The sequence below is a fragment of the Neodiprion lecontei genome, chromosome 5 (genome assembly GCF_021901455.1).
Source record: "Neodiprion lecontei isolate iyNeoLeco1 chromosome 5, iyNeoLeco1.1, whole genome shotgun sequence".
Lineage (NCBI taxonomy): Eukaryota > Metazoa > Arthropoda > Insecta > Hymenoptera > Diprionidae > Neodiprion > Neodiprion lecontei.
In genome coordinates, this window is record NC_060264.1 from 31,645,826 (window position 1) to 31,671,580 (window position 25,755).

A 25,755-nucleotide genomic window follows, 5' to 3' on the forward strand; every position below is an offset into this window, starting at 1 on the left:
TCCGCGTGCCCACACTTTGCCGGCTACTTCATACTCACGGTGGGGAGCCGATGCAAGGAATTGTGGAAAGGGGAGGAACACCCCGCCTCGACGGGTCGCAGTTGGCTTATATTCTCCGTTTCACACCGAGGGAAAGGAAAATTTCGTACGCGGCTCTCAGTGTCGATAAGTACAAGTAACCGCTTGCATCTCCCGTTCTACAGTCCGACATAATTGAACCCATTTACCCAGATTGCTTTTTTTTTTGTCCCCGGATTTTCTTCCTACCGGTTGCAATTGGGAAGCTATAATCAGTTTTAAAAAAAAATTGGGTCAGGTAGTATTTTCAGGAATTCTGACAAGGTGCCTGATTGCAAGGTTTTGTTATTACCTACATTTTCATCTGTGACGTGATCATATTTATATAATTTCTTTTTTTTTTTTGTTTCTCACTATTTTATTCACTCTTGTTTGAATGCTTACGAGTATAAAAGTTATTTGCTTGTACAGAGATTTTTTATTTTCATTTCGAACATATCTGTTATTTATTCTGTAGGATCATACCCTCTGATTTCAGCCAGTATAAGATTTCTAAATTCATTTTTCGAATAAAATGATACTGAAATGAATGGAAGATCGAAACTAGGAATAACCAAAAATATCGATTATTTTTCTAACTCGATTAATCGACCGACTCAATTACTTTTATTCACAATCGATTTTTGTTTTTTACTCCCATAAACAATGCAATACAATATCAATTTATGTGGTTAGAGTATCAATTATTATCATTGTCTTACTCACTAAGTAGGTACCTATTTCATGTAATGAGTTAAAAATTAACGAATATTTTCACCTAATATTGAAAAATATTTTGAACGAAACTATAAATCATCAAAAAACTTTTCCGCTATTAAGACTACGTACTGATACTTACGAAATTTGGGTTTCATATGCACCGTTTCAAAAAAATCTATTAATTTTTACCGGTTCAGTCGAGTTGCGATCTATTATTTTTACGGACTCGATTGATCGATGCATCAATTATTTTTAATTTACCAAATGACACTAGTCTCTAAGGAATCAAATTTTCCGAACGTTTATGCCAACCATTATTTAATCGCATCGAAGCACGCCGCAATTTTCGTCCAAACATAATTTTCAACAGGTGAGTAAAATTCGGGATGAAAAATCTGCGGCATGAAGTCTGTATAGTGAGAGGATGCGTAAAAAAAAAAAAAAATTCTCGCAGACATAAAAGAATCTAGAGCATAGATTGAATATTTATAAGTTTCGAAAATGTAGATTGTCCGTTTCAACTGCGACATCGTAGGAATGCTGAGAATATTCGCAAACGGTGTAAAATTTTATCGGAAACGAAACACCTCGCGTCGAGGAAAATTTCCGTCCGCTTTCATCCATTGTAGACACCTGACTAATCTACTTTTCGACCGAGTAACCGAGTCGCGAATATACGGAGATCGGTATACTCGTGTATCGCGAATTCGGAATTCGAGAACGTTTTTAATTGCGGTTTAAAATGATAAAGCGATACTCGAGACCGCGGTGATGAGAACTCGTCGAGGAGGTTCCGTTAGGAACACCGGCTATCACCTGAATCCGAGGCGTCGAAACTGACCCACTTACCCGAAGCGAGTGACCGTAAAGCGCCCTTGCGACGCACCGCCGCGCTTCTCTCCGTAAAGAAGAAACAGGTTCTCCGGCTTGTCATCTCGTGTCACAGATTGAAAGGCCAGCCTAGAATCGCGAATACGCAAATCGGTCGCAGGGGTCAACGTAGATATTTTTATCAATTACTATTCTTCCAGCGTCCATTCGATTCTCGCTGGAGCTAATTTGCGAAATTTACAAATACACCGCATGCTACTCTTAAATTGTGATGTATGGAAAAGAATATTCTCGACGATTAATCGGAATTTCTGATCGATTTATTAATCGCGGAAAAAATTATCGGTATGTAGATCAATCGATTGGTTGGAAAAACCATTAATCGTATAATCGCAAAGACCTGATTAATGTAAAAGAATTGTAGAACAGAATATTATTATTTCTTATTTATTTTTTTATATATATAAACTAGCCACGGGATTGAAATTAATGCAAGACTTTCGATTCAATTACTACCATAATTATAAACCTGACCTGCCTCAGGCAAACGTTTAAATAATCATTCGATATAAGATAGTGAAAAATTAAAAAGAAACGTACTTATTTGATAAAAATTATTTACCTCTGGTTGTGGAACACTATGATAGTATTTATACTGTGAACAAAATCGTTGCTAAATATTTCTCCGCGTACCGAAATTTGCAGCAAACAAATTTTTTTGTTTTTTCTTTCATGCTAACCATTACCAGGATTTGTCATTTTTACGTCTTTTTTCGCCACCCGGCGGTTTTCCGATGGCGAAAAACAAGGTTGGACCCGTTGTACCTGCTCAGGTAAAGAAATTCCGCTATGACGTATAATAAGAGGCTGGGATTCTCGGGATTGCGGGGAAAATAAGAATGAAGGGAGGGAAAAAATTGAGATGGGATTGAAAGAGGGGTAGAATAATATCCTACTATTTCAAGTTATACGTGGAACGATTTTTCCTACGCAGCTGCAGGTGAAAAGTCGACAGGGCGTGGCTGACGAAAGTTTAACCCCGAAATCAGTGTGTGAGTATTTTTTACCTGCACCCTCGGTCGAGAAGATAATTAGGGACACTGTCGTCAATGCTGAGGGAAGAAGGAAAAAGCCCTTCGTCTTGAATCTTTCTTGCAAGATGAAAAGATTTGTGAAGGTAACGTTTCAATGCAATTGCCTGCATTTAAATGTTGCATTCTTCTTTTCGACACCTGTATACACACTGATATTTATACATATGTCTACAATATATGCCGCATTAAAGATCCGTTACTGATGAGTTCATTTGCAGAATTCATAGCTCGAAGCGTTCCGCAAGTCGGCGGATCGAACGGCGTTGAAATTTTCCAGCTCTGTTTTCAGTAGACTTCGATAACTCGGAGTATGAACATTGAGCAATAAGAAAATGCGCCGGGAGTATATAAACAACATATTTTCTCGTTCCCACTTTCCGCGCTTTGCCTTGAACCGTTTTTTTAAAAGACTTCAATCGAAACCAACCTTGGCAATGTCTCGCGGTATCGGAATCTCGATAACGAAGAGAGAAGGATCTTTTTTCGCGATGAGCGGATCAAAAAACTGTTGTAAACCAATAGGGGGGTCAGGAGGTGGGGGGAGAAAATTGGACGAAAAAGATGGCGGACAATTGCACGCGCGAATTTGATACAAGGCACGAGAATGAAATCGCAATTCCCATAATTAGTCGGTCAGTTGTCACTTTGTCGTGTAGTCAGTTGCATCCGGCGTATTTGAAAACAGCCTTGGGAAACGGAGAAAAAAACCGTTCCTTTTGCCGTTCATCCGGATTATTACTTTAACTCGCGACTACAATGCGTCGTAACGTACAGAGGACTGTGCTGCTTTTGGTTTTTAAATTTTTTTTGTACAGGAAAGAAACGCGGGGGCGCGGTTAAGGTAAAATGGCGGCGATGACTCGGCTTTTGGCGGCGAATTGTTTTAGGCTAAATTATGCAGATACGAAAGTGCGGATAACCTTGCGCAAGCCGCGAGGAGTTAGTTTTCCCACATGGAATCGATATAGTGAAAAAAATACGATGAAAAATGTCTTTCAAAATTAAATATGGACCGGTCAGAGTGATGCACTTTTTTGCCACCAGATGTCGCAGCGCCACATTTCCGTTACCAATTTCTTTTGTCGTTGAGGGAGAATTAGGGAAGTGTACGGAGCTATATTTTTTTAACCATGACACGTTTGTGATATTAAAGTTAGGAATCAGGGAGGCGGATGGCTGGTTTGCGCGAGATAAACGGTTTCGTCTGGATTCGCACTGGAAACTGTTTGCCTTTAAGAAATTTAGACAATCGCGAGGATCTCGACAGAATCAAGATTCATGAATTAAGACTCAAGGCTCACTCGCTGTATCAACCCTAATTCGACACGAGGCTACCTTGGTCTGGAATTCGCGCGAAAATTGTCCTCATCAAAATTCTCCGATTCTTAGTCACTCGAATTCTTCGACGGTTGTCAACGAGATCCGTAACTGCAGCAACTTACGTGGGGTGAATTTCCCCGGTCCACCTTCATGGCTTCAATGTATAATATTCGTATTCCAAGGCTCATAACGCCCTGAAAATGTTGCAAAATTAGTCGATAAATTTTACAATGGTCAATTTATTCGTCGTAGAATCAGCAAAAGCATATATATTTAGGCCAACAAGTCTTGTGATGATGATACATAGGTGGTAGAACATTTTTTTGCAACAACTATAGAATTTTGGCCAGTTCACCTAACCGACTTGTAGAATTGAAAAACCCGTTTGGCACATAATGAACTCATTGTCAGTAATAAAATATACAATTGCCTGAAAAGATATTCCCATTTTATTGTTACGATAACTAGCTTTTTGGTGTGTTAATTTGCATGATTGTAGATGAAACTATTATTTTATTGGAGTTTACCATAAAAACGATCACACTAATCGTAAAATTTGCACGATCTTCTTTTTTCTCCCTGTCTCAAGGACTTGCAAAATCTGTGCTATGGAAGTAAAAGTTTTTGCTGTCTGTGTATCAACACATAAAATTTTGCCACTAGTACAGCTAGTTATTTTTGTCCGAGTTGAAATATATTTTTGTGTGAAAAAATAAGAATATGATAATAATTTATTCGTGCGATTAATTCTTCGGAAGTAAGATTACTCAATATCGAATTCACATCCAAGATCAATTACACTGTATTTTGATCAGGTGATAAATTATCTCCGAATTATTATTCCTATATATATATATATCCCCCATGAAATTGGCTGTTCTGCAACACAAGTCGTCGTTGTTGATCGATAGATTCGAAACCGACCTACATTACCACTCGTGCGAATTTGACCCGACGGAATTTGCCGGTGGTTTTGAAGCGGTGTGTATAATTCGTTCGTCGACGTCGGTGTGAAAGGACCGTCATACGTGTTACAAAAATGACGATAATCGACGTGTGCGTAGCTGGTGGGGCCATCACAATGAAGTCTAGGTACTCGCGCGACGTCGAATTTCCGGTTCAAGTGGTTTAAAAATAATCTCTCTGATCAGCCTGCAACACCGATCTAGATACAAACGAGATAATGGCCGGTTAAGAACCGACGATAAATACGTACACATATATGTGCATACCACACGTATGCATATTGCGTGTAACTCCAGGCCAAAAAGATAATACGTACGCTTTTATTGCGTAATATATATCAATATATGTCGCGTTGGTCGAGAATATTTAAATTGTGAAGCTATTAACGTGTCCAAATACGACAAAGTCCAACAGCTGTTTTCTGAATGTGTACTAAAATTAGAAATAAAGAATCTGATTTCGTTCTCGATTCATTTATACATAGATGATTGTATAGGAAAATTACTCCGTAAGAAAAATATATTTACAATGCGTTATGTAGTGTCTATTTACGAGTATACGCGTTTAGGACTACACATATAACGTACAATTGTTATTCGAAAAATGTATTTTTGTTAGATTTATACACTGATACAGATATACAACCGTTGTAATGTGATAAATTTTATATTTTCGTGTCAACGTATCGGATCCGTTAAATCTATCTATATACGAACACTTTCATTTCCCAGTACGGATAACATTACAAAAAAAAAAATATTTTCAACGTTATTACTGTTAGTATACTCAAGGAATTTTTACGGTTTTGTGTAAACAGAAGCGATATCTTACGATCAAAGTATAATACGGAAACTTGTCGTCAATAATAGAGATTAAATCTTCGTACGTAAAATATTAAATGAAAAAAAGAAATAATCGTCCAACTAGAATTAAATACGGGATATCCTGTGCATATAACAGCTATGCACAATAAATCCGTATTGTTTATACACATGTGCGGTGGATTTCTCATCGCCGGATCTGATTTGAGTGTAAATGTCGCATTATAAGTTAAGGTTCATCCGCAACGGCTCGTATAGCCGCATTATCCGAGCATGCAGTTGTTGTTGGTTGTTACAGTTATTAGAGTTGATCGCCCGCGCTCCTCGGGACGACTCTACAATAACAATAATACCTATGTACAACAACTCTGCTTTTAAACTCGAGCTAGTTGAACGGCCCACCTCCGCATGCCACGGAATATCCTCCGAGCAAATTATGTATCAAGCTTATGTTAGTGGTCCGGGGGTCTAGTACGTTGCACGGTTCGTGCTTATTGTACGCTTCTATCTCAGCTGGACGATTTATTCTCGTGGAGGAAATTAGGCTGCGGACGCGGCGACGGCGGATTATGAAAAAAAAATTCAAACTACATTGCCTTTTGCGAACGAAAGTAAACATGCTGGTTGAAAAAAAATTATTTTTACGGTTTTCCATGAATAAAAATTTCAACTATACCCTTCCGCGCGATATTCATTTGCGGCGATTCGTTGCCCTTTTTATGGAATAGGAAAGTTTCGATGACAGTTTTCAAAATTGCTGGGTACAAAAGTTAACTGAATAGTACCGAATATCCAACGTTGTTTAAATGGAAAAATTGAAGGGCTTGAATGACGGTTTTGTCTCCCTGGAATCTCTTTAATTTTTACATAATAACTACGACTGTATAAATGGGTAAAAAATCTACAAGGATCTATATTTTTTTACTCGACACATCGTTAGGAGATAAAAATGAATCGGAAAATGCGAAAAATCGTATAATGTTGTTCAAATGAGAATATTCATTCGTACAAGTTTTGCGGCAGAGCTTGAAATTGAGATAGTAGTTTGAAATTTCGGTTTCAAAAAACAGTGAAATACATTTGCACCTAGTATTTGGAATTAGAGTTGAAACATAAGACAAGAAAAAAATAAATAAAAATTATAACCTAATTATTTTAAAACACTATCTTTTATGAATTACTGTATAAGCAGCGGAAATTTTTTTTTCCTTTCAAGTTGACCATATTTGGTTTCGGATATATTAATTGAGATTAATTAAATTTCAAAGAGAAATACACGATAAACTCCAACCCTCTGGCAACGAGTTCGCGCCTTATTCGAGATGAGCGTTCTGCGCATGCGCTGCAGTCTACCGGCTATCGGCCGCCTTCACGCAAAATAGATTCAAAACTGTACGGTGTGTACTCCGTTGTTACGTTGTTATATCATTATTTGTATTCGTCAGACAAGGACGCGAATGGCAATACGATAGCTGTATCGACGATCTGAGACGGTATGAAAGAACATAAATACGTTATTTTGTCAACCTTTTACATCGCTGTTTTCGTAGTGTAGTGGTTATCACGTGTGCTTCACACGCACAAGGTCCCCGGTTCGATCCCGGGCGGAAACAAAGCACTTTTTTTTTTTTTTGGAATTTTTTTCTGTCAAGGTTCCGTTATTTGATCTGCCCATATACAAGATTTCTTAGCCCTGCTCGGTTCGATCTAATACCACTTTCTCGAATCTTAATCGCCCGAGCTACTTCAATAATAGCCGGATTCTAGATTGTTCGTTTCTACGTAACTATAGTCCATTATCAAACGGTACAATTGACGATAAACCAACCGGCATTTCAGGAGGTCAGAATTATCTTCAATCATTGCGTCATTGGTGTAAAAGAAGTATGATTCGTCAGGAATATTGTAATAATTTGTCCGACGATGAGCCTGTGATTTTTACTAATCTATAATGAAGCCAAGTGTGAATTTCAATCTATTTTTCGAAGCTGTTGAAAACTTTCGGGGCGAATCGGAAAACTTGAAAAATACTTATATCTGTAGCAAAACTTACGTATGCCTTCCTTAAGAAGATTGGTTGGTCTAAGCGAATATTTATTATTAATTTCATTACGAGATTCATTTCATTACTTTATCCACTAGCTGAGAAAACTTCTTTGAAAATAAAGAATGAAAAAAAAATAATAATAGTCAGATTATAAACAAAAGCTACGATATCTGTACTTCGTTTCAAATCGCTTCAAAAACGTTTAAAAAAATCGATTAGACTCGTTCCATTTCACTCTATGATGGCTTATTTTGTTCAAAAGATTGTTTTCTAAAGATTTGCATCAACGCACATTTGATTCTTTTACGTTTGCATCGTTAGATATCTGATATTACAACATTGGTCCGATATTGATTGTGATTAACAAATGTAAACAATTAAATTGACCGGTGAATGAAAAATGGAAATCTGTTTCAGTGAATTTGTAGAAAATAATCTTCCGTTTATAAGGAACCTTTGTTAAGTGAAATCGGATAATATTGAAGTGGAAAGTATCGATTTCTGGGTTAAGGGCCCGCAAGGCAAGTTGCGTGTCGCAGGCACGGCGAGGCGGAAACTTGTTTCAACATCCGTTTCGCGGCTTTTCCATCGTCGCATAGACAAATATACTACACCCCGTGATCGTTGACGATAGGCGACCACGTGCCCATCCGTAACTCTCTTTGACGATGAATAGTGATATAACCCGGTCTCAAGTTCCAGCTCACACAAGCTCACGCAACGTGTATATAACAGCCAACCGCCGTAAAACCGCAGCCTGCAACTTTCTTTTGCATGGTTAAATGGATGTCGTCTCGTAATATACCTGCCTGTACCTCAAGATTCTCGCTGCGCATCTTTTTTACCGTATGAAATTCTGAAATTCGCGGTACCAACTTACGTCGGGATAGTTATAATACCGAGTGTGAAGAAGAATGTACGTAACGATGACCGTAGCAAACGAGTTCAGATGAGAATTGCAAAAACTGAAAATAGCGTGAACGATCTGGCGTAATAAACGTAATTAGCTTAGCTTTAGGGATACGCTGCTCGTTTCTTCGGCTGAACTTCTTTTTACCGTATAGTTTAAGTGTAATTGCATTATAATAGCAAGGAGCTTGATCTAGGTGTTTAAAACGGTGAATGCTCAGCACCTGCGCCTTGATTGCTTGCAGACTCAATATTTACGGCGAGGTGTGTGAAACGTGTATTCACTTTCGGTTCGTTACGCAAACTACGCGAGAAATGAAGTCAAGAATTAATTGACGGTTTATGCGATCATATCTGCGGCAAGACTGCCCGGCATATTTCCATTTTATCAAATCGCACACGGCATTCGGAGTAAACGATCAGGTATAATGCATTAAACTCGACGGAGGCACGCGCGTGTTTTTCGATTTGTTAAAAATTCAATTTCACCTTTCTTCGCTTCATTCTTATTCTCTTGATCCCCGGAATTTCTACTACTGTGCTTACGCCGCTCCGCCGTCGCGTCCAATATACCTACGTCACGTAGGAAAGCAGACTTTTTAATTTTACTTGCCCGTCGCGTCTATGACTGTATAAGTAGAGTAGTAGTTGAACTTCATTTAAGAACGGATGCTTCAATTTCACAATGCGCTGTTGGGCATGAATTATTTTCACGGTGATTTATCGCACCCGAATTCACATCCGCGTTGCAGTACGCAAAGGAACTGTTTCAAGCTCTGAAGTAATTCAAACGTTATACCGTCATGTTTCCTTCGAATGCGAAGCCTGCAGTTTAAGCATCCGAAATTTCAACTAAAAATATCAAGCGTACCTAGATAAATGTTCGTATTGTTGCACCTAGGGATCGATTCTGTAATTTCACTTTTCACATTTCCCACCGTTCAAGCATTCTGATTGATTTGCAAGGTTTAGACAACCGAACAGAATGCTTGGATGGTGATAAATGTGGCAAGTGAAATTACGGAATCGATACCCTGATTCGAAAAATTTGCTGTAGTTTACTGTGAAACTTCCCACCCAAATTTGTATTGCTAAATTTTCAAATCGTCGAGCTGTTGCCCTTCTTCTAACATTGGGTGGCAAATTTGACGGAAAACTTCCGTTACAACGACATGACCCAGTTGCAGAGTTTTTTAACACGAGTTTTCTTTAAACGTATAGAAATTTTACGGGTCTACGATCAACGTATCGTTCGTTTCTCCTGTCACTTGCGACGTTAGTCGTCGGTACATGAAATTTGATTAGAAAAGAAATTCGTTCCACTTTTGATTCCAAAAAAATAGTGAGCCACTAAGAACCTGTAAATAAACATTACTGTATAAAATGCACACATACCTGTACCTTTCGGCTAACTTGTTTTCGGTCCGAAACAAAATACGAATTCAATTCTATACGAATTATGTGACAATGACTGGCGAAGCAGTCGACGTGAGAGATTGAAAGTCATTGTCGCATAATTCGTATAGAATCGAAGTCACATTTTGTTTCGTAACCGAAAAGAAGTTAGCCGGAAAATTAAGGCATTTGTGCATATCACCGTACAACTAAGAATCGTGTCGCAGCCTCGCATACCGATCGAGATGCGTTTACCCTTGAATCGGGCAGAAAGCTGCCGATCAAGGGGTGGCGAGAGGGATTCGTGAATAGAAAGCGCGCAAGTGCATCACCGACTAGGTTATGTTGGCCTGGCGTGCGCCGCGGCGATGTTTCCCCGTTTGGTCTTGTTTCGGAGTAAACAACTCGACTCGTTGCTTCGTCGGCCTGCAGCATATCCGATGTGATCACCCAGCGGCTGCAGAGGCGGAATCGCCATCGAAATCCGTCTCGATCGAGCCTCGCGATTCCGGGGATTCGGGCTTTCACCTTCACCCAGGTTTATAGCTACATGGAAGGTGTAACGCGCGGCCTCAAGCGGCACGTGAAAGTGAAAGATGTCCATCTTGCACTCCTTTGTCGACGCCACAGATCCAGATCTCCCGGCTTGAATTATGCCGGTGCAGCAGTGAGGCGAATGCAATTGCAAGCTATCCAGGAGGATCGAGGGAACGCATAGTAAATCCTTACCGACCGAGTAATAGTCCCTTATTTTGAATGTTATTTGCAGAGCCGATGATAGTGATCGCAATAAGTGCCATTTTACCAGGTCACCCAAGACTACAACAATTTTTCTGCTGTATCAGCAACGCGTTTACGGCCGCAAGTTGACCAATCAATTACGTATGTATGGAGACGAACATGCTTACCGGCCGTTGACCAGGATTTGGTGATTCCACGAACGTTTTCTGAAACCAATAACTGGTGAAAGTACCACTGCATGATTTTTCTTTGGACTGCTAAGCGTGCTCGCTGCGGCCGCTCGCTCTCGTTATGCAATGCCGGATAATCAGTCTCTCTCCGGTGCAAAGCTCGCCTTGGGAGAAAAAAGAAAATCCAATCCGAGAAGCGGTTACGTCGAAGAGAAGTATCCGGTTAATTTCGTTTCACCCGGTTCGGTGAAGAGTTGTACAACGCCATAGCAAAACTTACCCGGATGACGTCGTTTGACTTCGTTTAACGTCATCAAACCCGTCGCTCCGCGTTCTCTATCTCTCTCTCTCTCTTTCTCTCTCAATGGCCAACGTAAACACAGTACTCACGTGCATGTGCTTTTGGAAGCAACCGTTCATCAGGCTTACACGTAATTTCTCTCTTCTTCTCCGTCTCTGATCATACATCATTTCTTATCCATACTGTAATTATTTACACTTGTAATCAAATTCCTTAGAGAGTGCATGGTGCAGAGAATTACTGTCGCATTCAGACTCTGGTGTGTACGGCATACGTAAAGTGACATTTGACTGCATTTACTATTCCACTGGAAAGTGAACCGGTCCTCAAACTTTGCATTTGAAGCGCACGTGGTAAACACCATGCGTTTTAACCAGCAAGCTATGATAAAATTAACCTAGAAAGACGAGGGATTTTGCTGGTTACCCTACGGCTCGGTACTTCGAATTTGACGGCAACAATATTGTTGGTTGCCAGAGGCTTACGCCTCAAGTAGAAAAGCTACCGGTCATATAACTATTCAGAGGGAATTCGGGATCATCACTGCAGGGGGATCATTTATATACGAGTCAATACTCAGTAGCAAAGCGTAGTACGGGGTTTTCCTTTTTACGAAAAATGTTTTGCGACGTAACAAGGAATTTCGTTCTCTGCGCCATCAGACGTGGTTTTTTAAAGTTTTTATCGATGTTTTAATTTCCTCCCTAAGAAGCATAAGAGGTCTAATAAGGGGATTAAAGAGAAATATAAGACAGGATATTAAAGACTGTAAGAAGTTCGGCCACACTACGTCAATAGCGGGTATTAAAAATAGAAATAGCGAGAAAAATATTATTCAGTATGGAACAATACTCCAAAGTTAAATAACGACGGGCAATATACGCGTAGCGATGTAGGTAAGATCCCGCAGGCGGTATGTCTACGAAACTAAAGTATTGATTGTGACAGAAATTTCAAATTAAAGCATAGCTGTAATCAGATAGAAAAGAAAAAAAGCATTCTGAGAATCAGAAATAAGATGTGAGAATTTATAACCTAAATAATTCACCAATCGATACGAAGAAACAATAAAGAAATTTTTTCAGCTGAACGCAGTTGAAACATATGTCCATCTAGAGTCTAAGTGGTGTTCTTTCCCCTTATAGCTAGTTATATTTCGTGTCGACCTGAGACGGAAGTGCTGCGATGCGGTATCCAACTCCCACGATGCGATCATCTCCAAGACAGTTTTCGTAGTGCGATGTTACGTCAAGCAGTGTCCCGGACTGCTACTTTTATCTCTTAATTGTAACCTCATACTTCTTATCTTGCCTGTCTATCTTTCACGTCTCCTCGAACTCGTACATAATTGAAATGTACGTACCTACTCAGCTATTTGCGACCCCCTCCTTCGCTAAGACCTTTTTTGAACGACTCCACTTTGATACGCCACTAACTCTTTAACCAACTCTTTCCCCAGACACATCTCCAGATCTTGTATTCAATTTCGTTTATAATATAATATTCAATTCGACATTCTTAGATAAACCACATTTCAAAGAACATTTCGTTTCTTTGGAGTATTGGCTTCAAACGTGGCTGCGTTACTTTTATCGCTTCATAGGGTAGAGCCAGGGAGCGTGTACTTTCGCCCTTTTGATGTTGTGTGAAATACCACATGACGACAGCGTATAGAAATCTCGTCCATTGTTCTACTGTAAGCAATAAAAGAATTGCTGATGCTTCCTGATGAAAACTGTGGCCATTGTCGTTGTCGTTACTTTTCCTTAAATTTCACTGAACTTTCATAGGTAAAGCTGTGTTCGCGTAGATACGTCACAGAATTGACCATGCACGCGAGGGAAATACATAGAGCGCTTAACGCTTTTATGACCTGACTCCGAACAGGTATGTACAACGCACTTATAATTTTGAGGCTCGGAGTATCAGTGTATTACACACATTATACACCTGCGAAGTATGCTACACGGCACGCTTACTTATTAACGTGTAAACGTTACGTATGTATACGCATACGAATGTAGTTTATACATCCTGTACGATTCGCGTACCTACTCAAAGACCATCGACGTTGTTGCACATACTCGGCAAGTACGACGACGAAGTTGCATTACGCAAGCTTACGACTGGCCTACGAGACTGGTTTCACGGACTCGTTATACATTTATGTTTATGTTATACCTAGAATCAAACGTCTCACTTGAAGGTAAGTAGCGATCATAAACGACTTTCGTTTTTTTTTTCATATAATTTTTTTCTAGATATCCTTACCCACTTGGCCTCACGCACTTCTCACGTATGGAGTACCTTGCAGACTCTGTACCTACATGCAAATATACGCAAAATGCAAAACGCAAGTAATCAAAAGCGGGGATGAAGAAAAGAAATTCAATATACGGAGCTTATAATTTATATTGCCGAAAATATTGAACGCGAGATAATCGATGATCGGAGACAGCATGTTCTTCGCAGAAGATTGACCTGGATCGGTAGTGCGGTTCTAACGCGTGTTAGAGAGGTTGGAGAACCGCGTGTCGCGCTGAAAATGAGGTCTAAGATATTATAGATAGCCATGCAAACACACGTAGATACATACTTGATATTCATTCAGCAGCCTAAATATTAGTTACCGATCATTTCGTATTATGCAAATCGTTCATGACCTTCGATTGCCCATGAATATCACCTCCCAGACGTACTTATGCGGAGTGGAGAGGTATACGGCACGCCATACATGTCGAGATATATGCTTATGCGTATTACGATACTTTCGAAGATGCCATTAGATATTAGTCATTAACGATTTGCGGCACTTCAACGAGAGATTTTAATAACCTCTCTTCGTCCATCTCTGCATGATGCGCGTATCGCTCGTCTTCCATTTTTTTTTTCTTCCCTAAGCTACGGTTCGTTTGTTTTAACGGACTCTTCTTCGAAAATAGAACTCGAGCCACGTGGTGCGCTCGATGCCGAATAATTTATTCCCCACAAGTATTTCAATGAAGCATGGTTGATCCTTAACCTGCAGAAAATCTAGGATTTCGAACTAATCATCGTTACTCAAGTCGTCTGTATCGTAGCGTAACAATTCTCCGTAAACAAGAGTAGATTTGCAAGAAAAAAAAAGTTCTGCTTTCATTATTTTATTTTTCTGAAGTTTATACTGCAACATTTTTTTTCAATCTGACCTTTCGAGTTGTGAGCACTACTTTGACGGAATCATCTGTCAAAAACTCGATCACTATTACCGTTCTTTTAAATGGTCTCATGCATATAACAACCAAATTTGTATTGTTTCACTGTGTTTATCACTGTCGGCGAATTTCACCGCGTGTCATTCCATCTAATTATGCTAAATTACCTGTTCTGGCGCAGATAGGACACGCCTATGGATATAAGTATACACACACACTTCGACGCCTGGTTAATTTTCTTCGTTTATTGTCATAATTTAACGGGCATGTGTATATAAATATGTATACAAGTATACGAACACGTATGTATACCATATGCTTATACGCGGACCCGAATAGCAAGGAGTAACGGTGAACGAACACGCTGTTTCCTTCCTGAATCGTACTTTCCATCAGCGAAAATATATGTGCATACACGTGTATATTTTCCGTAAATCTGATAAAACTAAGGTATGCGTAAAGTATATACATATATAAGTTATATATTATTTACCACAGTTATGCGGATCATGCAGTGGCCCACTTCTACGTATATTGATAAATTGATCGTTTAAAATTACACTTCAGACAAACAGAGAAGTATGTCAATTTTCCATCGATACTGTACGAAACTTGACCCATATGGACGAGAAAACGAGATGAAGTCTAAAAAAGAATCGGAAAAAATTTACCAACATATCGTCTCAGTCACTAGCATGGCTTTCGATTTTTGCAGTTCCTTTTTGCGAGCCTTTGTTTTTTGTATTTAACCGGGAATTATCGATATAATATATCATCTTGTAAAGCGAAACGGATTTTAAAATAACGGATTCATCGGTTGTCAAAATATCGTTTCCAGATTTCGATGGTACAGAATTGTAACAAAATTGCACTTTTCAACCGTTTCCAAGTAGTTTCACTTGTCAAAACGTATAGACTACACGTTTCTTCGAAAATTCGTCTTTTCCCGTTGGAACCTACAATCCTCGCTGTAATCACGTTCGAATTTTGAACCTGGGGAACTCGTCTCTCACTTACCGAGCGGAAAATTACCCAAACTAGATGGTAGCACATGTAGGGTTCAGCTGCCCTCCGCTCAATACAGAGAGTCGTCAGAGAGCGATCACGGGTGACGCTACCGACCGAGACTTACCGATCGGTACGACGCTAGCGAGGTAGCAGCTGCAGATGCAGCAGGTTCCCAAATCACCTGAGCTTGATACGAAATTCCTCGACGGGTTACTCACTCGTACCCAACACCAGCCTATAATGCAAGCACCATTGCGGTGAGCTGTGGCCTTGGCACGAATGGGATGAAAGTAATCTCCCGTATTTCATGCGCCATTTTCACGACGAGTAGACGGTACGGGGATACAATCTCCTTGAAACATTCCCCTCGTGGTTCCCGAACGATCATTGCAACGGAATCTTGCAAGTACGTCGTAAACCGCAACGTCTATCAACGGAGCCCAATGCTCGCATCTCCGTCAAGGGAACCATGAAAAACGATGGAAATTGGTGTACCTAGAATCTAGATTCTTGCAAGCCTTATCTGTCGGCTTGTGCCCTGCTTGCAACCCTGCGGTTAGTCTACCTCGAATTAGAAACGAGAAGGGGGCGCCGCTTGTGCACAACGACGGATGCGGAACAGAGGGGCTTATGTAACGTCGGGCATCAGTCGCATCAGTGAAGCCGTCGCGACAGCGGAATGGAGGGGGGAGCTTGCAACTGTGGGACGCCTCAACTCGTCGCGCCGCCGACGGTCGATAGTGCAGTCAACTACTGTGCATGCATTGTAAATGCAAAGAGATAGTGCGCGGGACTGGGGCTGGGACTAGAACTAAGGCCTTGAACCGCTGCCCGCCGTTGCCATTTGCCGTGAAGCTGCACTTGTCCGCTTCGCTGAATTTCCACTCTTACTGTGCATGCAGCGCGCATCCTTGTCGAGGTTCAGCGTGACGCCTATCCTACGAGTTCCGTTTCCGATAAGCGGCTGCAGCGACGGCGAATAATGAGGCGAAGAAGGGCCGGGGGGGTGGGGGAGGAGTTCGGCCTCGTTTTTAAACGCCGCGTCGAACGCGTTCGAGAACCGTTGACCGTCAATCGTCAACTTTGATGTAGGTACACCGTGTGGGCCGATGCAGCTTGTGTGCAACAACTCGTGGCCTCGAGCGTCTCGTATATATGCGACTGTATTATTTATACACTCGTAACAACGACGACGAAGATGACAATTTCACGAAGACGCTTGATGCAGAGCCGTCTCAACTCCTCCCGTAAAAGGGAACGAAATTCTCGCCAACATGATACGCACACGGTATAAACTTACAGGGGCGTAACTAGGCTGCGTAAAAAATGAAATCGTAATATTTCGCTAGGATTCGTAATCGTGATGTTTCCCTCTTTTGTTTTCGTACTGTATTTTCAGATGCATTCTTTAGAAAAATAAGTTTCATTATTTAACGAGCAGGGCCAATTTGGGTCCTTGCCCCGGGACCCCTAAATTCCTAGTTACGCCCCTGGTACCTTATAATGCAGCGGTTGGTGTTTTACTCGGTTAAGAACCAGACTTGGCACCGACTTGTATTGTACGTATAAAGTTTATATACGTACCCGATTATTCACGCTTAGGTCCGCTATATGCCGTTATAACCTACATCCGGGGCGCTTCAAGGAAATGACCTATTGTCTCATACAGTGCATTGTTTTACATGATTTATTTACGAAAAAAACCAACTTCTCGAACTAACAAATTTACTTACAAGGAGAAAATAAACATGTGCTAATTTTACAGTTCCACAAGGCACTTGTCGGGGAATGGAGACATTGTTTCCACGCTATCTTATCCTCCTCGAGTCCAATCCATGTCCAAAATACACAAAAATCCTCTCGGCTACCTTCTTCAAATGGTAATATCCAGTCTTTGGGGTCACGAGGATTGGCATCTGCAACATCGTTAAGTCACGCAACTACTTGGCATTATATTTACTAATTTGCAGGTGCGCTATTTGTAACACACCGCGGAGTCATAACGGCTTGTTAGACAATTCAGTGACTGCAACAGGAAACGAAGTCAAATGCAACGAATTTACTTCTTACGCAGCCAGCTGCTCGTAACTTCGTCTCAATGGTTCTGGTGATGATTAAAGGGTGCACAGTCATTTTAGTGTTTAGACAGTTGAGATATAATAAGCACTTTCATAATGGCCTATGCTGCAAAAACTCTCGAAATTTTTTGGTGCTTCGGTCTTTCACTACGGCTACTTGTCTAATTCCATCACGATTCCAGTATTCCAGAATTCTCATGAAAGCCTGCAGTAATAATTCGAGTCCGAAAACGTTGAGCAACTCATTATATTCCAGTTAATCCCGTAAAGTTGAAACGGAGTACCGAGTTCATTCATCCGTTCGTCTGAACTCAACAACTTGTCACGTTTACGCGTCTGGCCACGAATGCCCCAGGAATAGTTGTGCGGTGTGTGAGTTTTCAATTTCTTATTGTGCGTGCGTAGCGTTTTGAAAAGCGAACTCTACATAATAAATGGCCACAAAGAGCCAAGCTAAATAAATATGACTGACTGGCTGAGTCAGTAAAGATGAACCGCTACTATACTGGAAACATGCTCTTTGGATACTACAGATGCTCGACACTCCACGAGGCGTAGACACATTGATCGGTGTATACAAACATCGGCGGTCTCTTCTTCAAACATTCATTCTCATTTCCAATACTTTGCGGTAACGGCTCACTGACAGTGAATTCACCATCCTAGACAATAATTATCGCGCTTCTCAGTTCGCGCGTAGCCAAGAAGTCCGCAATTTGAATGAATGACTACTGGCAAGAAAGTAGAAGACATACACTTTGCTCTTATCTTTTATCATCATCGGTCGATGGGATAAATTTCTTGTGTTCCAAAATCCACACTTATCCGACGAGGCACAATATGTCATTCATCGTGAAAGAAATTAATGGCAATCTTTTCCCGCCCACGTGCCTGCTGTTATCGGTCCTGAGAGATTGGAACCTAGATGAAAGATAAACGCGACAGATCGAAGCCTGTCTCGCATCGTAATGACAATCATCGACCAAAGAAACCCTTCGGTCCTTCACCCGCGTTAATAGACGGATGTGATTGATGTGCCTTGGTACAGGTAGACGTTTTCTTCCGTTTAACGACATCGTGTACATGGATTTTGATTCGCTTCGGAGAGGATTGATCGCGCATCGGGTTACTGGTATAAACATAAATGAGAGATGTGGTACGGGTGGTGAAACGGGGAACGGGGAAAAAAGAGGGGGAATGGGGTCACTGCATACGTAATCTGTTGTGTCTCTGGCCGGCGATTACCATGCGTATGAATAGCGGCATTAGCGAGTTGAAAGAAATGAAAATAACGAGGAGAATTTTTAACCTACCGTACGCATATACCTACATACGTGTCTCAATTGGTCAGGCTTCAAATCTGCTTTCAAAGTCGTGGCCCGACCTAACGCGTTTATGCAAAACCTTCCCCCATCCTTCCAGACAGTCGCTTCACTTCACCAGACGAGCAGCGGTTGTCATTCAATCCCATTTGCGTAATCGTTTTGAAATTAGTTTGCTGCACATTTGAAAAACGAAATTTAGAACTCGAAAAAAAAAAAATAAAACACTTTCGACTGTGTTATTTAAACAAAAATTGTCAAGGCTGTGTTTCGAGTTCACAATCGAGTTCGCAACTGCGACAATCAATATCGTGACTCATTGTCAGCAATTAGCGCCTCAGTCGGTTAATGTTTCAACATTGAAACTCGACAATTGTGCTATTTTCTCACCTTCTTTTGATTCTCTTATATCCTGCAAAGTCGACATTTCGAGACAATGATACAACTGATAAATGGAACGCATGTTGTACTCAAATTTGAGCCTGCGAACTGATGCAATTGAAGTTTTTGAAATACCGTGCTTATAGGCGTTTCGTGCAAGCTGATCAATTCTACTTTTCAAAACGTGTTACGAAACTCTGCTCAGCAATACCATTTTTACTTTCCTTAATTTCACTTTTGCGAAGTATTTCTAGCTTCTCGTCTCGACGGGAGCAACGTGCAGTAGATATCAGCAGCAGCATGTGGCCATGAATCGACTTGACCCGGTCAACTTTTCGAGTCAACGGCTGGCCGCTCCCGCCGGATGTTTTGTGGTTTCGGCGTCGAGCCCGAAGACTTAGTGGCATCGAGGACTTTCCCCCTCGCTACCGGCTGCACCGGGTAGGTCGCAATGGCGCACACCTCTAGTGTACGTAACTAGATTACTAGGTACTACGATCAATAATCCCGTCTGCTGCCAGGAGGTCGGTACGGCTGGTTCGCCAAATCTGGTGTGAGTCCGGTCACCGGAAGATCCCCGGTCTCCCGGTCGCCCCCGCATCAGACCGGTCTGTTGCAGCAGCCTTGAAACTCGGAATCCTCGCTCGATCGTCCGTCCCAGCTATACGTGGTATGCAGCGAAATAATTCCCGAACGCATTTGCGGAACAGACTATTGGACGTATATATCGAGAGGAAACGGTAAAACTTATTGTTAGTAGACTGCGCATGCGCAAACTTTGTCGGTTTTTCATGCAGATTGGCCACCTTAAACTTTTTTTGCTAATAGAGGTTATGTATGCATTGCAATTTTTTTTAGGTCAAGCAGGTCTCAAATAGTTGTTAGGTATACAGCGATTCGGAAAGGCTTGGCAAGCCTTTATTTTTACCTTACTGTCGATTCATAACTGATACGAATCGTCATAAAAGCACAACTCCAATTCATGACTGAAGATTTTGACATGTCATACCCCGTTTCAAGTAAGTTGGCTCTCCTGCTTTGCAGACGAAAATATTACCACGGCATGATCTGGCCAACTAATACAGGTCAATTACTTTTCGCGGGCGAAGTTGGTCACGCACCCATCAGTCGTTAATCATTTCGAAAAATATAATGAATGCTGATCCGAAATCTAGACGACTTCACTGATTTCGCGAGTATTTTTTTTTTTCACCGAAAGATAAAGTACAAATTACAAATTAAATGCCGATACGACAATTTAAATGTTGAAATTACAAAAATTTTCAACATATTTACTAATAGAAATGTGACAAGTAACATTATGGGGACATATATTGGGACATTATGTTTGGTTGAATTTTTTTTAACATTGTACAAACTTTAAAATAGCTTGCATCAAGTTTTGTAATTGCTTTGAGCGAGGCGAAAATTCACCGCGTTTTTATCAGACGTCTTCAAGGATTTCGCGGGACTTCGAACTCTTGTACGTGGGTCTTCAAGAGTGATTAACCCTTCGAAATAGGCCAATAGCATCTCAGCACCAACGAGATTACCGTTTCCAAGAAGGCCGGACGTTGCCGCCAGTTGGCGCGCCTCCGGCTCGAACCCCTAATTGTTCCAAGGCTTAAAGTCGCACGGTTTTTTTATTTTCCTCATAAAATGTAATATCCTCTTTTCTTTTCTCCTTTTTTTTTTTTTTTTACAGAACGCCCGCAGCATTGATCAGGTTAAATAAATAATGTACACTACTAATTCAGTTAACGTCGACATTACCATCATATAGCTGGCAATAATTGACGATTCAAAGGACATTCGTAACACCAATGCAATTACGTTACACTATACGTAAGTTTCTTCCTACTTTTCAAGGATGAAAATTTTTCAAGCCTCGACGTCGATGCTGCATTTGAGGACATTTAACGGGATCCCTTTAAATAATCGTTTCTATTAATAACGGGCAGGAGCGAAACGATGCCGGAGGATATCTGCACCCCGGTTGTCAGCCAACTTGAGTTACAGGGTCATACTATGTCACCTAGAGTTTACGTCGAAAGCGTAAAAGTTTTAGTGTCCGAATGTTTTCGCAGTCGGGTGACGAGGAGAGAAGGAGAGAGGGAGAGAGGGAGGGAGGGGGGAGGAGAGAATTCGCCGCGTACGGCCCTGCGGCGTCACTCCCGTCTCCCAACTGTCTAGTCGGTGCCTAGCATACGCGTGATTCGCGTGCATAGGTCAGGCATTTTATCTGATAAGGTGGTTTGGCGTTCGTCCGGTCCCCAAAGTTTCGAACGACAAACGTTTGCAAACAGCCGCTCGACCGCCGCCTCCGCGCAACCTCGTGTATGTTTTGCACACTACCGCAATGTCGCCGCACGCAACTCGCCCAACACCGGGGACACACATACGCAACATATGGGACACCTACACACGTAATTCAGCAGTTTATTTTCTAAACGAAACCGCGAGTGCCGCCAGACAATCAGCGCACCGCAGCCTGGATAACGCTCAAGGTCAATGTCGCATGACTTTAGGAACACACAAACGCACACGGACGCGTATTAAATTTGGGACCAACAAAACACGACCGAGATTCATCTCTGCAGTCCGCGCTTAGAGACTGTACAGATAAATATCCACATAGTTATCGACTAGTCCCACACATGCTTTTTGGCCTCAATTGATGACTACTTTCTTACAACAACGTTCTGCCGTGCACGCTTCTGCACATCGCAATGTGTTATACCTACATGCTTACGTAGACCTATACAATATATAATACATAGATAAACGAAGAGATTATTGACGGAGGAATTATTCGTTCAAGCTGCAGTCACAGAACTTGCATTCACCCACAAGGCGAATACATGGATCGCGCGGCTCGTCGACTTGTACATTATAATTTTGCGCAAACTATTTATAGAAACCCGGAGCGGCAGAGGTCGTCCAATTCTTAACGCCCGTTCCCGACTCCCGTATATGAATTTTTTTTTTTTCTTTGTTTTTACTTCTGTTTTCATTCGGTTAATATTCCCCGGGTTTATTCTCATCATTACTGCTCGCTCCTTTCCTTCTCCTCGGATTTCTTCCTTCGGATCGTACGCACGAAAAAATTCGCGATTCACCGCCGACGTTGCAGCAGCAATAACAGGAGTGATACGCCGGGTATTCAGGTTTCACGTGACGTGATTATAACGTAGGACCGTCATCCGCGTCTTTGGTCAGAGGCATGTTATAATCTACGAGGAAAAGCAGCGTCATCAAAAAATGGTGCATCTTGTTTTTTTTTTTTTTTGTTTATCGCCATCCCATCCGCGTGGGGATGCGTCAAGCCTGATATCAAATCCTCACGGCCGACTTTTTGCAGAGCTGGTTATATCGTACGAGCGAGTGTGTGATTCCGCAGCACTTTAGCCTTGGCTGACTGTCGGAACGCTGTGTATAAAGGCGTCGAGAAAAGGTGCTGTCCGGTAATCAGGATTGTGTTTTATCACACAGTCGAGGCGCGATAAGCTCGTTGCGGCACTCTCCTGAAACTGACGACGGAGCGAAGGAAGAACGCTTTTCAGAGTCGAAATACCGCATGCATGCGAAGAGATAACGCGGGACATTTGTATACGCCTGTATTGTACTTTCGCAGTATAGTTATACATAACTCACTGCAACGACGTCAACTGCGCAGTCGAAAGTTATTTTCATAAACGCGTGCTCTGTGCCACTGCATTCAGGCTACTTTAGAGAGAGAAAGAGAGAGTTATATTGCATACGCACTCAGACTGGATATTTAACCCCCTTTGTCACGTACAAGTATATTATAATATACTATAAACAGTGTACGAATATAATACGGATAAACGGTATAGATTTTATGTTTCATAAAACTATTTGGTTTCCATCGAGGGGGGAAATAACTTGAGATTTTAGTAACGCAATAATTTTTTGAGTCGAATTAATTTAAATTAATTCGTGTCATTCAACTTAATTTTATTATTTCACATTAATTTTTTTCAATTCAGATTGATTTCTTTAATTCAACCAATTCATGAATTTCAATCTTTTCTCGATAATGCGCTCGATCCGAGTGAGTTTGAAAAAATTTGAATTCGTTCTTTTGTATTTCCTTTTAATTCATATTATTATTATTATTATTATTCTTTTCAATTCAACTTAATTTCTTATTTCAATTTAATTTTTTTTCTCTGTAAACAGATAATTTAGGCACGAATTCAAACTAATTCAAATAAACTTGACGTAATTTTTCACAATTCAGTTACTTCTGTGTTAATTCTCATTAATTCAGGTGAATTGTTATCAATTCACAAACCCATTCGGTAAGTTGTTTCCCCCTCGGTTTCGATTTGAAACCCGGTTAAAGATCCAGAACCGTGGTATGAATATTTCCACAGAATACGAAAAACACATTCTTTTTTTTCGTAAAACATGTGTCAACCACGGGTAAAGAGTAGTAAAAACAATCTATTGGAGTACGAGATATACGATCGGAAACATAGAACGGTCGCCACATCGTGCATAAGGTGATTCACTCTCTAGCTTTTGTCACTTTACTGGCACTGTTTCAATTTCCGCGCGTAAAATTCGAGCAAACCCATTTGTTTAAATCTCGACAGAGCGTTAAGATGTGTTTGAAAATCAGTTCAGACTTATACTCTCGTGTACGCGCTATAAATATGTCGACTCTTTTACTGCAGACGGAACCCTGACATTTCTCAAGCACTGAATGTGTTTGTGCAACAAGAAATGATAATATAAATAAGTAAAATAAAATTAAAAAAAAAAAAAAAAATAATAATATGCAACCTTGCAACGGGCGTACAGAAACGATCAGAAAAATCTTTCGAAACGCCTTTGCTCGAGTGGTGAAACAGGTTCTAAAATTGTAGAAGATATTCTTTTCCCCGGTATATAGTACCCGATGGGCCTTCGCAATGGCGTTCTATATCATCTTTTCCAGTCGTACGCGTGATGTCAATGCCTATAAGTAAAACATAACAGCCATCGAGCGATGCAATCCTGAAATACCAATTATATAGATAATATTGTCACAGCCGGTCGATCTTAACCATGCACCGAACAATCAACTAGCTGCTTGGTGGAGAAAACATACGCAATAATATACAGATAGATAAAGCAAAGCGAAGCAACTTGTCTTAATACTTGGACGAATGCCGCTCTGCGCCATCCCGCCCAACCCATCCGAATGGCAGATAACGAATTAATCGCTATTAGTCTTGTAAATATTTTCCATGGCGAGCGAGATGATTGCGGTAAAGTGTACGATAATGTTAGTAAGAGGTATAAGGTGCAATCGCTGCAACAGAAGATACGCCCGCGGATCCACATCGACATGGGCAAATAATTGCACTTTTAATATGTACGCGTAGGTGTCAATTCAGCGGTGGGTTGGGATCATGGCTGTATTACTCGCTCGTACACACATGCACACACACACACACGGACGCATTATCGTGCAACGCACACACGTGGAGAGAATGGTGCAACAAACGGGACGAGGGACTGATTAAGATATAGAGGCGAGTCGCGGCGTGAATCATGGTTTGATTATAAATAAAACAGCTTACAGGGTCAAGCGAGTTTGCAGGCATACATGCAGTGTTATCTGTTTTTGACACGAGTGCAATCCTCGAAATCGCAGTGCATTCGTCGACGCAGCTTGATCAACAACCTCTCGGTATGGAAACGGAATGCGTCGGTTCGACGCTCCGTTAGCTCAAGCGAAATCCGCGTCAATGCACCCGAAATTCTGTTCACGCTGAGGTTAGTTGCGTTAACGTAACGAAACCTCAGAGTAAAAAGTAAAATCGATTGCAAAATTTTTACCGAACAAACCAGCAAATAATGTTGCATTGTCGTCCAGTTTTGAGATATGTTTGAAGATTCAAGTCTCTAGCTCATCGGGAAGGGTGTTTAAAATCGATTGCAAGACTTGCACCGAATAGACAAGCAAACATACAGAGACAAGAAAATGAGCTAATAAAAACGTGGTGAGATCATCATTATTGGGCAAATTAAAAATGACTTTCATGGAGTTGGTTTTTCAAAGTTAAAGTATATTTTTTTTTACAATGGTTTGATAAATCTCAGACATTTCTAAAAATGCGAAAATGCATCGTTACAGTAACGTTACTAACTTCGATCCTCAGAAATTCTGTGAGGCGTCAGCTCTGAAGCTGATCGATTCGCCGGAACATAACCAAGCTGGTTAAGGCCAATGGCTGCATCTCTTGTTTGAATTCCATTTTCAATACACGCCGCATCATGGAAAAAGATTCCGAATAAGCAGAGGCCAGGCGAGTTTCTGCAAAACAATCTTATACACGTCAATGTTTCTATAGTCATTGAAGTCGTATAAGGATATTCATGTTTA

General features: G+C 41.0%; 1 long non-coding RNA gene and 1 other non-coding gene across 2 annotated transcripts; one reads left to right on the plus strand and one right to left on the minus strand.

Moving 5' to 3' along the window:
• Positions 1–7,349: 7,349 nt before the first annotated feature.
• Positions 7,350–7,422, plus strand: Trnav-cac. The gene has a single exon. It is a non-coding gene; the product is annotated as a tRNA-Val (tRNA).
• Positions 7,423–17,247: 9,825 nt separating this feature from the next.
• Positions 17,248–18,368, minus strand: LOC124294593. Its single transcript, XR_006904500.1, has 2 exons — positions 17,565–18,368; positions 17,248–17,490 (listed from the first exon to the last, which is right to left on the minus strand). It is a non-coding gene; the product is annotated as an uncharacterized LOC124294593 (long non-coding RNA).
• Positions 18,369–25,755: the final 7,387 nt, after the last annotated feature.